Genomic DNA, 16,112 nt, shown 5'->3' on the forward strand with positions numbered 1-16,112 from the left:
TTTCTCAGAGATAACCAACAGGTACAAAAATAGGAGAAATGATATCCAAAGAGCTATAAATGTTAGATTAATCTGAAAGCGATTTTAAAATTAATATGTTTAAAATGTCATCAAGGTGAGGAAGAAATAGAATTCATTAGGCGAAATGGAGCACTTTGATGAAACGAACAGAGAGATTTGTAAGGTAACCAAATAGAAAGTCGAATAATGCAACACTATTTTGAAAACTAGAACCAGATGGTAGAGAAAGCAGCAGCTAGAAAGAGCTTAAAAGCCACCAAAACAATAAACTACAAATCATTGATATTACTGGATTACTGAGGAGTTAAATAAGATATAAACATTTAAAAATATTTAAATTTTCCAAAATAGGCTCTCGTGACATGGTCCTTTCCCATCAGGTAGCTGATCTATAAATACTTTTCCGCCAGCTTCTGTGACCCTCTTACCACTTCAGGTTATTGGAACTATCTCATTTTGATAGAGTAGCCCCCACTTATCCAGGGGGAAATATGTTCCAAGACCCCCAGTGGATGCCTGAAACTGGGGATAATACCAAACCCTATATACATTATGTTTTTCTTATACATACGTACCTATGATAAAGTTTAATTTTTAGGTTAGACACAGTAAGAGATTAACAATAACTAATAATAAAATGAACAATTATAACAGGTCTGTCTCCCTCTCTCTGTCTCTCTCTGTCTCTCTCTGTCTCTCTCTCTCTCTCTCTCTCTCTCTCTCTCTCTCTCTCTCTCTCAACTAACCTGGTAACCAAGATGGCTACTAAGTTACTAAGTGACTAATGGGCGGCAGCATATGCAGCGTGGATATGCTGGACAAAGGGATGATTTCACGTCCTGAGTGGTATGGAGCTGGACAGCGTGAGATTTCATCACACTACTCATAACAGTGCACAATTTAAAACTTATTGTTTGTTGCTGGAATTTTCCATTTAATATTTTCAGACCGTGGTTAGCCGCGGGTCACTAAAGCTGCAGGAAGCAAAACCTGTGGATAAGGGGGACTGCTTTATTTAAGACTCAATCTTCCTTATTCTAAAACTTCATTCCAATCTCAGCTCTTCCTCTCAGTTCTAGGATGAGAATAAATGAAGTCAGCTCTTTACACTGTTTTCCTTTTTTTTTTTTTTTTTTCTGCCTTAGAACTTTCTCCTCCACCCTTAAGACTCCGGGCCAAACTCTTACATACTTCTGGTGGCCTCTGCTTCTGGGTGTTCTACTCACAGATGGTGCTCCAGGTTTTCTTAAGGTGGTGTTCGGCTTTACTCCAGCCCCTCTGTTGTTGAATCCCTTTCCCCAAGGGGCAGCTGTATCTCCCTTGGGACCCGTGCGTGAACTATGATACTTCCGCTGGGCATCCCATCCTGTAACCCAGAGGCCACTTGGCAGCCCCACAGCGCCTGCCTCTCTCTCCACTACCCTTTGAGCTCCTTCGTGTGAACACAGGGATCCCCTTCCATATCCTTCCAGGACCATAGATAGGGTGGGGGGTTCCCTTCTTTTCCTCCCAAGCATACTTGCTGTTCATCGATTTGGGAATGCTGAGTGCTTAGTGCTTGTCGTGCTTACCTTTTGGCGTAGCCACGATTCTGGGACAACAGGAAAAGTCCCACTCAGCATCCTGCGCTTCCACACTGTGCCATGTCCACACTGGCAGGAAACCAGGGCTCGGGGAGGTCAAATAACTTGCCAAACTAGAAGCCTGGAGATCTTGGATCCAAATAGAAATCTTTCTGACTCCAACGCCAATGCTTTCCACCATGTTTTGATGTAAAAGAGGATATTCTAAGTCTAGAAAAGATTTGGAGGAAATTAAACAAATTCCTACCCTGGGATAATTACAATAAAACTGCAGCAGGAACAAAGCATTAGAGGGAAAAGCAAAGGGCTTGTAAGCCATAGTTGCTTGTGGCACCCAAGCTTCACGCCCAGAGTCCTCTGAGCTGAGGGATTCGGGGCAGCAAGATGATTAGAGGTGGAAGGGCGGGGGCTTCTGGAGGAATGAGAGCAGGAAGGGAGAGGAACGGAGTGTCTCTCATGCTTTTGAAGGTAGGTGCCAAAGGAGAGGAGGCAGGGAACCATGTCTCCTGCTATCTCTAGGAGTAAAGGGTCCTCCTAGTTTTCTTCCAGGTTGATTACGTAGCTCGGGGTACAAGGAGTGAGCGGAGGCAGGCAGCCAGCACAGCAGCTCTGCCCAGGAGTGAATACTGTACCTTAGACCGGCATTTCCTTTAAACACTCATCTAGGAAGTTGAGCATGGACGACTCGTTCCAGGAAGGTGAGAAATGACCATCTTCCTTACAGTCCAGAGCCCACGGGTAGAGCAGGCATTCATATCCACAATTTGCTGATGAGGAAATCCAGGCTCAAGAGAGTGAGCATGACTTGCCCAAAGATACACCGCTGGTAAGAAACAGAGGCAGGACTTAATCCAGGTTGTCAAGACGAGCGTTTCACCCACTTCTCCAAGCTGCCTGCCTTCTCTCCTGGACCTTTCTTCCTGTGTCCCTCTTGGGTTTTACTTCTTAGCAAAGGAGATATGGGGGTGGGGGGGAGGAGAGGGTAGACAAGTAGAGAACACAAGTGATACTAAAAGGAAACAATATATGTAAAAACACTTTGAAAACTGTAAAGCCATATAAATGCAAGGAGGTGTTACTATTATATTTAGGGTATAAATGGTTTATGTAATAACATTATCCTTTCCCATGATGGCTTTTCATTTCCCCTCTTCCCTGAGAATTGAGCATTAAGACAGGGCAAATGTGATCAAGGCTAGACAAAGGAATGCTTAAATTGGAACATGATAAAGAAAGATTGCAGGGACCTTCTGGCAAAGAAATTGGGGAGGGGTCCATCTCTCTAGGTGACTTCTGAAAGCAAAATAGACCATGAAAGCAGGTTGGGGAAGAAATACTGATCATTCAATGAGGAACTATCAAAAAATGGTTTTTCATGACGGTAACACTCTGATTTCTTAAAAGTGATTTCATTGGGGTTACCACCTACCCAGCCAAGAAGGAATATTGGAGGAGGGGAAAAAAAACAAAAGCTTATGAAAGAATTTATCTGCCCCATGGCCGACCTCGGGGTCATGTGTGAAATGAAGAAAATAGCATTAACCCAAAGGGAAAGCTCTGAGTCAGAGATACCTGGGCTTTCCCCCAGAATCCTCAGTTAGCTAAAAAGGGAAACAACACAATTTCATTTAAGGATGTTTTTAATGAGAAACTAGGCCAATCATCATCTAGCTGCTGAAGGCCATCTATTGAAGGAAATGGGGCGTGTTTACCATACTCAGACACATGTGTTTTTGAGTGGTTATCTAAATATGACCCCTAGTGTCCAACTTGTGTGGCACTCACACAGGAAAATCCAGGTGATTTGATGGGCTGGAAACCATAGGGCCATGAAGTGTCAGAGCTGGAAAGCATCAGAGAGCATCTGGTCCAGTTTCCTGTTTTACAGATGAGTAACTAGGGCCCAAGAGTGATTAAGTGACTTGTCCAGGGTCAATCACATAAATAGTGGCAGAGCTGGAATTGAACCCAGGTCTTCTAAATCCTGGTCCAGTTCTATTTCCTATACTCTTGAGAATATTTCCCATAAAATGCAGTTGGCTTTGTGTAGCTCATTATAGGACCTTTCTATGGAAGATCATGAAAACTAAGTGTTTATTTCCTGTGGGCTAAATTATAAAGAGGATATTGACATCATTTATTTGATCTACAGCAGCACTAATCAGTAACTGAATCTTAAATTGTTCATGTTAAGAATTGTTAAAAAGATTTCAAACTCTTTCCATATTTTCCCCATTACACACCACACATTTCAGTGACAGATGATGCCATTTCTTCTCAGCCCAAAGTTCACAGTGATTTTCAAAGGAAAGTAATTACACCCTGTAATGGGAACAATCAGTCAGGGTGGAAATCAAATGGCCCAAGTCTCCCGAGATTTCCTGCTACGGCCATTTGTGTGGGCAGCTGTTATTTTTCATCTATTTCCTGTCCTTCTGCTCACAGCCTGCTGAGTGAAGCCAGAGGGCATCATGCCACCATGCACACTGGTTCTCCTACAGACCCAGAGGATCAAACCTCAGCTGGCTCCTCGGAAGGTCACTCCCTCTCAAGTTTCTTCCAACAGCTCTTCCACCTTCCAGTGTCCTCAAGCTCTCATCCCCTCTCAATTCCCTCAGTCTGTAGAATGATCTTGCCCCAATTTCACTGAAAAATAATCAGTCATTCAACATGACGAAACAAAACTTCCCTTTTCACTCTAATACATGGTCTGACAATTAAGTTCGCGAACTTGTTGCAATGCTGCTAACTTTTTTTGGTATCAGAGGGATTATTCGTTATGAATTTGCACCAACTGGACAGACAGTTAACCAGGTTTACTAGTTGGGAGTGCTGAAAAGGCTGCGTGAAAAAGTTAGATGACCTGAACTTTTCACCAACAATTCATGGCTCTTGCATCACGACAATGCACCAGCTCACACGGCACTGTCTGTGAGGGAGTTTTTAGCCAGTAAACAAATAACTGTATTGGAACACACTCCTCACTCACCTGATCTGGCCCCCAATGACTTCTTTCTTTACCCAAAGTGAAAGGAAATATTGAAAGGAAGACATTTTGATGACATTCAGGACATCAAGGATAATACGATGACAGCTCTGATGGCCATTCCAGAAAAAGAGTTCCAAAATTGCTTTGAAGGGTGGACTACGCACTGGTGTCAGTGCATAGCTTCCCAAGGGGAGTACTTCGAAGGTGACCATAGTGATATTAAGCAACGAGGCATGTAGCACTTTTTCTAGGATGAGTTCGCAAACTTAATTGTCTGACCTTATGTTTCTTGATCTTCAATTTTTTTCCAAAGGAAGAAAGGTTCCTTTTCTTTTCAAAGTCTAATCATCTATTTGTGCTCCTTCCTGGAACATTTATCAACATTCTCCTCTTCAGTTCCATTTTCTCTTCTCTTTCTGATTCCTCTCTTGCCTAAAAAAAAAAATGCCCAAATTTCCCTTAAACTAAGAAAACAAAGTTTTGGCCAATTCCTCTTAAACGAAACCCCATCACTACACTTCCTTCTATTCCCAAACTTGATATACTCTCATCATCTCCTTAAGTCCTTCTAGCCTCAATTTTATTCCAATAGTCTCCTGAAATCGTTTTTCTAGAAAATTAAAATAATGGAAATGTAATCACTAGACCCAATGGCCTATTCTTAGTTTTCAATTTTCCTTGATCTTACTGCAGGGTTTTGTTCACTCAGGAAGTATTTACTAAACACCTATTTTGGCAAGGCCCTGAGCTGAGTCCTGTGGGGAATAAAGATGAGTGATACCCTGCCAAAAGTTCACAAACTATTAGAAGAAATAAATACAGAAATCCATCAAGTGAGTGCTTTTTCCTTATAGTCCCAGCAATTTGGTTATATAATTCAATGGAATTTTTCACATTACTTGTGTACATGTCTAAATCTCAATTCAGAGTATAAGTTCCTTGAGGAAAGGGACTTTTTCTTCTGTTTCCAATTGTTCCCTGCATAGAACTGTGGCCCTGGTAAGTGTTTGTGGTAGTCACCTCTGAGAGGGCTCCAAAGATCCTCACCTTATGGGATTTAAACCACGTGTAGTCTCTTCCCTTACTGAATATCAGTGACCTATGTCACCAATAGGGATATTAAGGAAGTGATGGTTTGTGACTTTTGAAGCTAGGTCACAAAAGACCTCACAGCTTTGTCTTGCTCTTTCTTGGATCACTTACTCTAGGAGAAGCCTGCTGCCATGTCATGAGAACACTCAGGCAGATCTATGACTGAGGCCTCTTGCCAATAGCCAAGTGAACCATCGTGGAAATAGAACCTCTAGCCCCAGTCAAGCCTCCTGATGACTGCAGCCCTCACTGACATCTTGATGCCAATATTATGAGAGAACCTGAGCCAGGATTTCCCAGGTAATTCTTAACCCACAGAAACTGTGTGATGATACATGCTTCTTGTCTTATGATGTTAAGTTTTTGAGTAACTTGTTGTATGACAATAGATTCATTTGGATTTTGGTACCTGAAAGGGCAATAGTACTGCTATAATAAAACTATAAAACATGGAAGTGGCCTTGGAACCCGGAAGCAGGCAGAAATGGAAAGAACTTAGAAGAAGCTGTTAGAGAAGCCTGAAGAACCTTAAAGGGTCAGATAGTAGAAGCTTGATAGCCTTTGAGGAGGCTATGGGGTGAGGGCTTAAAGGAAAATGTCATTGGAAATTAGAGGAAATACAATCCTCCTTATGAAGTGGCAACATTGAAAACACAGTGGAAAATAGAAAATACACCCGATAAACTGGTATATCTATCTAAGGAGACTTCCAGTCAGAATGTTGAAGGTGCTGCCTGGTTTCTTCTTGCTGCTTATAGTAAAATTTAAGAAGAGAGAGATAAACTAAAGGAAGGACAGGCAAACAAAACGAACCCAGGAAGCGTTATATCTAAAGTTTCCCAGTTTGCTCTTCTGGGCATATTCTCAAAAAAACATAGTCTAAAGATGAAGCCAAGAAATTGACTATAAAATCCTTTGTTAAGATCTAAGAAAGATCCAAAGTTGTGCTTGGGGAACTATTCAGTGAAACAATGGGGCTTCTAAAATGTTTATGGTTGTTGTCCCCCAACAGTCTCAGAGAAGCTCAAATTATTTTGAAGTAATTTGTGGATGTCGTTTTTATCTAATGGAATGAACCTCAATAGAATTACAAAAGCTCACAAACAGACCCATAGATTGTATTGTCAGAAGTATGGCTGGCCTTTAGCATTAAGAGGGCAGAGATAGTACAGCAGCAAAAATGGACTCTAGACTCCCAAACTTCCATAGGAGGATACAAGCTGAGAAAACCATGCAGCTGCTCAGCTGGGTTACCTATTATGGAAAAGGAAAAAAATGACACAGAGGGTGGAGCCAAGAGCCATTGGGAATCATTCTGGGAAGGAATAGCACTGACTAGGGAGGCCTCCTATCAACAGCTTTTGAAGAACGGAGGCCTCCTGCCAACAGCCATGTGAGTGAGCCATCTTGGAAGAGGATCTTTCAGCCCCAGCCAAGCCTTCAGATGGCTGCAGCCCCACTGACACCTTGACCACAATCAGAATTACCAAAGTAAATTGCTCCTGAATTCCTGACACTCAAATACTGTGTAAGATAAAAATACTTATTTTTGTTTAAGGCTACTAAGTTTTGGGGTACTATGTCATATAGCAACAGATAACTAATATAGTGTTCAATAGATATTTGTTGAGGAAGTGAAATAAATCATATCTCAAGAAGAAATATAACTAAATCCCAGTATGCCCCATAATTAAAAAAATCTCCTGAAATGTCTACAACTAGGCCCTTGGCAGGGAGACAAGTTGACTTTTGATCATATGTCCTCTATAGGGACACATAATACAGAGAAAGCAAGCAGAGGTATTATGATTCACTTCACCAGTTGACCACTGTTGTCCTCTTACTTAAATGCTCATGGAGTATCCAAAGCATATGTGGAGGGGCATGCCTAACAGACTAATCTAGGAGATCATATTCTATAGGTGGTTTATCATCCTCTCGTTCTCCTTTCTTCCTTCTCTTCTAGGTCTCGATTTATCTTTGTTGTCACTGCTTCATTTTCCAGGACTATGTGAAAGAACCCAAGTATGGTGGATGAAAGCAGTATAGCCAGGAAACTTCATCTTGTTTTCATACCTTTAGAAGCATTCCTTGGAGCAGGAAGGGTTTAAATGCTAGATCCCAAGAAAGCAAACACAGATGCATCATTCCAAGAAACCAGGAAGGAAAATACAATCCTGCTTCTCAAATAAGTCCATTGTGATTGATGGAAAGTTGTCTACTAAGAAAACTGTCACCAGATTGAGAGGTTGAAGGGTCAGATGAGAACAGTGCTTACACTGGGCCTGTCTTCATGGGTCTGGCCCTGAGTCCTTCAGAGAAATTCACATCTATGTCTGAAGATTCCTAATGGAAGTTGTTACCCTAAAGGACATAAGTCTGTTGTTGTTCTTGTTGTTTGTCATTACTGTTGTTCTGGTTGTTGGTTTACTTGTACTAAACCCAACAGCACTGCTGAGGAATTATCCTATGAGCTGAAAACTACTAAAATTAGGTTTGTATTTGACAGAAAACACAAAACCCTGTTGAAAATGGTTTGAACAGATAGGGGTTCTTCTCTCAAGTCAGAAGGCACCCAGTAGACAATTGGGCTCCTCTTGGCTTCCTGTTCTGCCATGCTTCCAACATGGCTGCTGCACCTCCAGCAGGCATCCTGATCACCTTCTAGGTGGGAAGAAGACAGAAGGGCAAGGGAGCAAAAGCAGGATGGCCAGGCCAGTCACATCTTTCCCTTTTGAAAAGCTTTCCCAGAATCTGTAGCCAGTGACCCCATTCACATCTCATTGGCCAGAACTGGGTCAACATGACCATTCCTACTTGTAAAGGAGTCTAAAACGGTGAAATTTTTAGTTTTCTTGCCTCTTCAAGAGAGGAATGCAGGGAGAAGAGAGTTGTGAGTCTGCCCCACACAGGGCTATAAGATATCTTGGGTAATTCTGCGAATCAGTCCTCCTGCCTCAAACAAGATTATTCCCCAAACATAATTCTCTGCATTAGGGTATGTGGTGAATACTGGAATACAGAAAGGGGTCCCTTCCCCCACACCCCTTCACAGCAGACCAAACAGCACAATTTGCCCATTAGAAAACAGATGCCTAGGGAGTTACTTCACTGGGGGTCAAACCTGTCCTCTCAGCAGCAAAGGTGATTATTTTTCTTAATTACCAGTGCTTAGCATCTTGTTATGTGAGCTGTCAGCATCTTAATTTAGCTGATGACTTTCCACAACCATTTTAGATTTATTTGGTACCTAATTTACTTAACATAGCTTTTGCTGTGAAAGTTAATCACAGACCCAAAAACTCTTAATAAGCTCAATATTTTACAGTGAACACCACCCTGAGGAATGCTTTATGAAAATGATGACAAGGCACAGGGTCTGTAGCTTTCAGAATCAATAAGTTACCAACTAATGAATTAAGAAGGTCCTGAACTTACAGTTCACCACAGGCTTCATGAAGCAGATGCACAAATAAGCATTTGTAAATGTCACTGGTTCTTTGTAGAAAATCTTCATCAACCCAGCAGCTGGGTGTAGGTGGTTCTCTGTAGTGTTAGAAATAATGACTAAAGAATAGATACCATTCAATATGTAAAATGATCTTGTTTTTGCCAACATTTCTTCAGCTATTTCTTTTGAGATGGAACTCTTCTGTTTTGTTTTCATGTTTCTACCAGTCCTGGCTTCTGACATCAGTGGAAATCATGGAGTTAGACAAAAATGCCCTGTTGAGGTATCTTTCTTCATGTACCAACTAGGGGCGAGTTCAAAATGCAGGAAACCATCCCTGTGTAATATACAATCCAAGACTGAAAATTCAAATATAGAGAAATATAGGGCAATCATAAAGCAGACACACCACTTAAAAAGCAGATAGCTGCCCTCCCCATCTCCAACTGTAAACAATTTGCATGTATCTGCTACCTTCACTGCTAAATATCTAAATACTGCCCTGCAAAAAGTAGGAACTTAAGGAATATTTGCTGAATCAATAAATTATTTTCATAGTGACAGAGAGTAAAAAGACGGGAGGAGGATGAGAATGGGCAGAATACCAGGCATCGGGCAGGCAGGAAATATGTGCTGGTAGAAAAGGTAGGATTTTACTTTTTCTCTCAGATAAAAAAACTATAGATAACCTAAGATTAAAAGGAGCAAAAGAAAACATTTGTCTGTAGGGTGGGGTGGGAAGGCCAACCCAAGCTTCTAGATTCTAATCTGGAAGGCACAGAGGGTGACCATGGATCTGAAAACCTGATATGTGAACCTTATGGGAAGTAGAGAGAGCAGCTGGGGAGTTTGTAGGAGTCGAAAGATGTGAAAGACTCCTGGACTCGGAGCCTTGGTTTCCTCCATCCCTAAAGGAAGAATAAGAATCATACTTGGTTTGCCTATTTCAAAGAGGTGTTGTGAGGATTAACTGAAATGATTGTGCGTAAAAGTGTTTTCAAAACTTGAAAACACTATGTTAATACAATAGGTCCTTTTAAATCTCATTTTGGCACTGGAACAAGTGAGCAGGTGTTCTCCAGAATAAACTCAGCACAGAGGCAAGTCATGAAGGGATTATGGCCCTCAGCTATAAATAGCCCAGGGGCACTTTAAAGGGTTGCAGTAGGAGTCTCAGATACCCTATGGTTTTTAGGGCCCCTAGCTTCCTTAAATATTTTCATGTAAAATGTGTTTATCGCTAGCAAGACTTTATAAGGAAACAGGTGCCTGGGACTCCAGAAGTTAAGGGGCTTACTAGGCACATACAACTGGTTAACAGCTCACGCCTCCTGGTTCCTAGTTTAAAGCTCAGGAAAACCGTCCAGCATGATTGAAACCCTTTAGCACAATTTCCTTTGTCTTAAGCCCATACAAGTTAATGAGCAGAAACAAAGAGAGATGATACCACTTCCTAGGACTTGTGATGCCTCACTTAAGAACAATTTTCACAGGAAAACTAGCGGGTACCCTGTTTAGTCTACATTGGTCTCCTTTCTGCAAAGCTGACTCCATTTATATTGGGGGGAGAAAAGCTGGGTGCTCATGGCTCCCTGTGGAGTTCTGCACTGGGATTTGACAAGATAGGAGCATCACGATGGGCCAGCCATTAGATTGCAGAAAGGTCTCATCCTTTGAGGGATTCTCTACTTTGAGCTAGATTTCTTTAGCTGGAAGCTGAGGAATACACTGATTTAGGTTGTTATGCTAAAGAGTTTGTCTTCATCAGTTCAGACTTCTGTAACAAAAATACCATAGCCCATGGCTTAAACAACAAACATTTATTTCTCACAGTTCTGAACACTGGGAAGTCCAAGATCAAGATGCTGATAGATCTGGTGTTGAGGACCTGCCTCCTGGCTTGTAGATAAGTTACCTTCACCTGATCCTCGAGAGATGATCATCTCTCTCCTGTCTCTTCCTACAAGAGCACTAATTCCATTCTTGTGGGCCCCACCCACATGACCTAATAAACCCACCTTCAAATACCATCACGTTGGAGAGTAGGCTACAGCATATGGAATTTAGGGAAAACAAACACGCGATGCATAACATACTTATGAGTTTCTTCCTTACCTTGCCTGTTTGACCTGATGTTGATTTTGTCTGATTTATATCCCTTTAAAAAGTGTAAGCAATGGCCCATATTTGGTTTCAATTACACAGACCATTTTCTTTCCTACAGAAATGAGAGTAGGATGAATAGGCAATAAAATAAGTAGTTTTGTGAAGTAAGCATTCAAACTAATGGAGGCTTGTTGCCTGAAAGAGGTGGCCACGTCCCCCCTTCATAGTGTAAATAACCAGCATTACCAAGGCAAATTTGTATTAAAAACTTTTTATCATGGAATTACACATGCATAGTTTATATGTGTACATATATTTGTGGATTTTTATGAACCTTAGAAAACCAACCTAGAAATATACTTAATTTGCTTTTGCAGTCTATGCTACACAATTAAGCACTTAATTATGCAATAATTCTTTTTACACATTAATTTCAAAGTTGAAGATCACGTACTAAACTTCTTTTATGTCCTCCACAAGACCAATTTTAAGCATATAGAAGGTGTTCAAGAAATATTTTTAATTGATTGATTTCAACAGATAAAATATTAATCCTTAGGTATTAACATATAGCTGGAGAAATAAGGAGGGTCTAGCTGATAAAAAGTCTAAATGCCATGCCAAAGAAGACAATAATGTGTGCAGCACAGCAAGGTGACTCTGATGCCTTCACGGAGGATGGCGTTAGAAGGGGAAAGAGGTGGAGAGATGATGGTAGCAGGGAGATCTTTTGGAAGCTGTTGATTGGTCCAGGTGAAAAAATGTCTAAACAATGGCAATGACAAGGAGACATGGAAAAGATGAGAGAGATGCATGAGATACATAATAAATACAATCAGTGGGACCTCACTGAAGTAGAAAAGGCAATTGGCAGTGATCCCTAGGTTTCAGGCTTGAATAGCTGTGTCATTATCCAAAATAGGAAATGCAGCATGATACAGAAGTTGAAAGTGGGAAGAAATAAAGAATTTCATGTTAGACTTTTTAAGTTTGGGGGCCAGCAGGAAATCCAGATAAAAAATACCTAGTGAGAAGTTATAAATGTGTGGACCAATTTCAAAGAGAAAAGGGGAGTTTGGACTAGGGATTTTGATTTTGGGGTTCTCAGAGCATGGATGGTGGTTGAAGGCATGGATGCCAATGAGGGAATGAATAGTATGATGTTAAGATTCAAGGCATGTCCATGAAAAAAACTTGCGAAAGAGCTACTAGAGGCTCAGGAGGGATGCTAGGTGATGCCTACGGCCTTGTGCGGGTGGGAGCACAAGAGCGTGACTGCAGTCAATGTTGTAAAACCAAAGGCCCAACATCTCAAAGAGTCAAAAAGCTGGAGAAAGGGAAACCCAAAGGGCATTGATGATTAGAACTCAGAGAAAACAAATGTCAAATAGATGACAGTGTCCAGGGTGTAGCCATAGAAGAAGCTTGTCCAAGTTGAATCCTGAAACCTTAGTCCTGTACCATGACCCTTCACCAGAGTCTCAAACTTCCTCTTTATTTCTTTTTATTCATACCTTCCTAGTCTCCCATAATTTTACAATTCAACCACAGCCTTGCTCTAGCATGCAATCTCTCTATCAGTTCCTAACATAGATTCTGTTGTTTGTTTTGAAATTGGGCAAATGGGACCATATTTGTTGGGGGGTAAAATGAGGTTATTTGATCAAAAGACAAAGTTAAGTTTCTACAGACACAGAAGAAGGGTGCAGTCTTATTTTCATCATTTTGTAACTATTTAAATTTGATGCCATTTCTGATGATAATTGAAGTGTATGTGACTGTGAAGAACTCTAAAGGGATACACTTTACTGAACCACAGAAATTTTATATTGCTCAGTCAGTGTACAGAGGGCAGGGTGATGGTCACACTGGATTTGCACAGCTCAGGTCATAGATGGGGATGGAAACTTTACTATGTATGCTAGGAGGAATAGATGTTTAGCCTGGAAAAGTGAGGAAGTAGGAGGAATAAATAATTGACAAGCTATTTTAATATTGTAACAGTAAAAAAAAAATAGTGACTGATATTTATTAAACCCATATCAGGCACTAAGCATTACATAAGTTTTACATGTATTATATTATTGAATAACTCCAACAACGTTAAGAGATAAAATAATAACTAACATTTACATATCACTTACCAAGTGCTTTACAACAACCCGATGGGTTAGGCACTATTATTATTATCCCTGTTTACTAAATAAGAAAACTAAGGCACAGAGAGGTTAAGGAAACCCATTCTAAGTCAAGCTAGTAAATAAATGGTAGAGCCTGAATTTGAACCAAGACTGTTGGAAATCAGAGTTCAGCTCTTATGCATGATGCTTTATAGCATTTTCATAGGCATTTTACAGGCAAGGAAAATAAGGCACAGAACTATGAGCCAGTGAACTACGGACACACTGCTAATAGTGTCGAAGCCAGAATTTGAAGTCATTGGAAACCAATGAGCAACTGGGAAAGAAATTTTGGTTCAATATAAAAGAACTTGTCTAACTGGCAAAACTACATAACAATGAGATAGGCAGCCTGAGTCCCTTATGCCCAGAAACATCCAGGAAAAGAAGTGATAATATCTTTAAAATTTTCATATCCAGGAGACTCAAGATGGCAGAGTAGATAAACACTGCCTTCTTCCACATTAAAATTACAACTAATTTTAGAAAATACAACCTGAAGAACCAACTGAAGTCTGGCTGAACAGAAGTTTTATAACTAAGGATGTAAAGAAGAAGCCACATCAAGACTGGTAGGAGGGGCAGAGATGCAAAATGGACTGGACCCAAATCTCCATGTGGCAGATGAAAATTGGGAAGGATACCTCAGCCAAAGATTCCCCCAGAAGAATGAAGGATCCCAGCCCCAGTCCAGCCTCCCCAGCCCAGAGTATGGGTGGAAAGGAAAAAAACCCTCACAACATCTGGCTGTGAAAAACAGTGGGATTCTGACCATATGGGTGGGACAGAAGGCTGTGGGAAACCTAGATGTCCTCTTAAATGGCCCATGCACAGACTCACTCATTTGCAGGCACTCACCTTGGGCTCCAGCAAAGGGACAGTGACACAGGGGGCATTAGAGGCATACAGGGAACAGACTGAAGTATGTGGCTTTGATGCCATGGCTGGAGGACAGTCCCATTTTCCCGGTGAGAGGATGTCCTCCCGTGCAGCTGGCTGGCAGCCGCCATCTTTGATGTGTTGAGCCCTCCCCCTACGCTTATAGACAAATCTGAATCAGATTGGTCTGGTGAACTCCAGGGCTCTGCCCTGCAGACTCACTGGGATCCCTCCCCACCCAACTCCCCCAATACCAGAGGCACTTTTGTCTGAGAGCAGCCAGCCCCACTCAAATTGCACTGTTTCTTGGAAATCTATCAGAGTCCACAGGCCCCAGGCTGGCAGTGGCTGGCCGCAGTGTTCTCTGAGGCTTTTGCTGAGTCACTCCAGACTCAGCAATGGCACCAATCCAGAGTTTGCATTAACCTGATGACCACAATGGTTCCCACTGTAGTGAATCCCTGAGACCCTGCCTCACCCAACTTGCATACCACAGGAGGCTTTATCAGAGGCTGAACTTTAAGGGAGCTGGCAGTGTCCCGGCCTTTTGTGGAGCTACCCCAGGCCTCGTACTGGTCACAACTTTCCTCAGTTTACAGCGTGGCCTCTCCCACGTGCCTCCAGGTTTAGCAGAGGCAGCAAAAAAACGCAGATCACTTTGTAGCTCCTACCAGTTTGGCTGGTCACAGGCAGTGGGTGACCTAGGTCTGCACCAGAGCCCCTCCCAAGAGGCCCCAGAACCAACATATCTGGAGGTTGGCTTCAGATCACAGCAGAGAACCACCCAATTAGCCCCACAAGTGGCACACACAAAAGGATGGTCTCAACAGGCACCAGAGCCTGCTGGGGCAAATCCCACTCAGTGGGGTAAACACCCCTGCAGAGTAGCCTGAAAGCTGTGGATGTAGCCAAATCCCACAGCCAGTGAACCTGAGGGTCGATCCTACTTACTGACATATCAATAGCAATCAATGCTCAACTGTAACAGGAGGGCACACACAACACACACAAGGGACACTCCTGGAGCACCCAGAGCAGGTGACCAGGGAGACTGGGCCAGGACCCTACAAGGAACCTACTACATAAGGCCACTTGGCCAAGACTGGGAGACATAGCAGATCTGCCTCATACATAGAAAAAACTACAGGGAAACAGCCAAAAGGAGGAAACAAAGAAATACAACCCAAATGAAAGAACATGAGAAAATTCCAGAAAATGAAGTAAACAGAATGGAGGCAAGCAACCTACCAGGTACAGAGTTCAAATCAATGGTTATAACGATGCTCAAGGAACTTAGTGAGAACTTCAACAGAGATAGCAAGCATAAAAAAGGACATAGACAGGTGCTGGTTAGCTCAGGTGGTTAGAGTGCAGTGTTCATAACAAGGTTGCTGGTTCATTCCCCACATGGGCCACTGAGTTGCACCCTCCACAACGAGACTGAAACAACTACTTGACTTGGAGCTGATGGGTCCTGGAAGAACATACTGTTCCCCAATAAAATTTTAAAAATAAATACATAAAAATAAAGGACATAGAAACCATAAAAAAAGAACCAATCAAAAGTGAAAAATACAATAACTGAAATGAAGAATGCGCTAGAAGGAATCACCAGCAGACTAAATGAAGCAGAGGATCAAATCAGCAATTCGGAAGGCAAAGTAGCAGAAAAAAAACAATCAGAACAGCAAAAAGAAAAAGGAATAAATAAAAAATGAGAATAGTTTAAGACACCTCTGGGACAACATCAAGCATAAGGATATTTACATCATAGGGGTACCAGAAGAAGAGAGAAAACTAGATATTGAGAA

The 16,112-nt window shown here is 41.8% G+C and overlaps 1 protein-coding gene across 2 annotated transcripts in view; it reads right to left on the minus strand.

Moving 5' to 3' along the window:
- The window catches only part of ZNF366 (zinc finger protein 366), a 311,266-nt gene that overhangs the window by 132,165 nt on the left and 162,989 nt on the right, over positions 1 to 16,112 (minus strand). For both annotated transcript variants that reach the window (XM_019665068.1, XM_019665070.1), the window contains exons 4-5: positions 2,237 to 2,427; positions 1,593 to 1,814 (exon numbers count right to left, since the gene is read on the minus strand). The gene's annotated coding sequence lies outside the window, so the exon portion shown is untranslated. The remainder of the gene's footprint in view (positions 1 to 1,592; positions 1,815 to 2,236; positions 2,428 to 16,112) is intronic.

This window comes from Hipposideros armiger, unplaced genomic scaffold (assembly GCF_001890085.2).
Source record: "Hipposideros armiger isolate ML-2016 unplaced genomic scaffold, ASM189008v1 scaffold_432, whole genome shotgun sequence".
Classification (NCBI taxonomy): domain Eukaryota; kingdom Metazoa; phylum Chordata; class Mammalia; order Chiroptera; family Hipposideridae; genus Hipposideros; species Hipposideros armiger.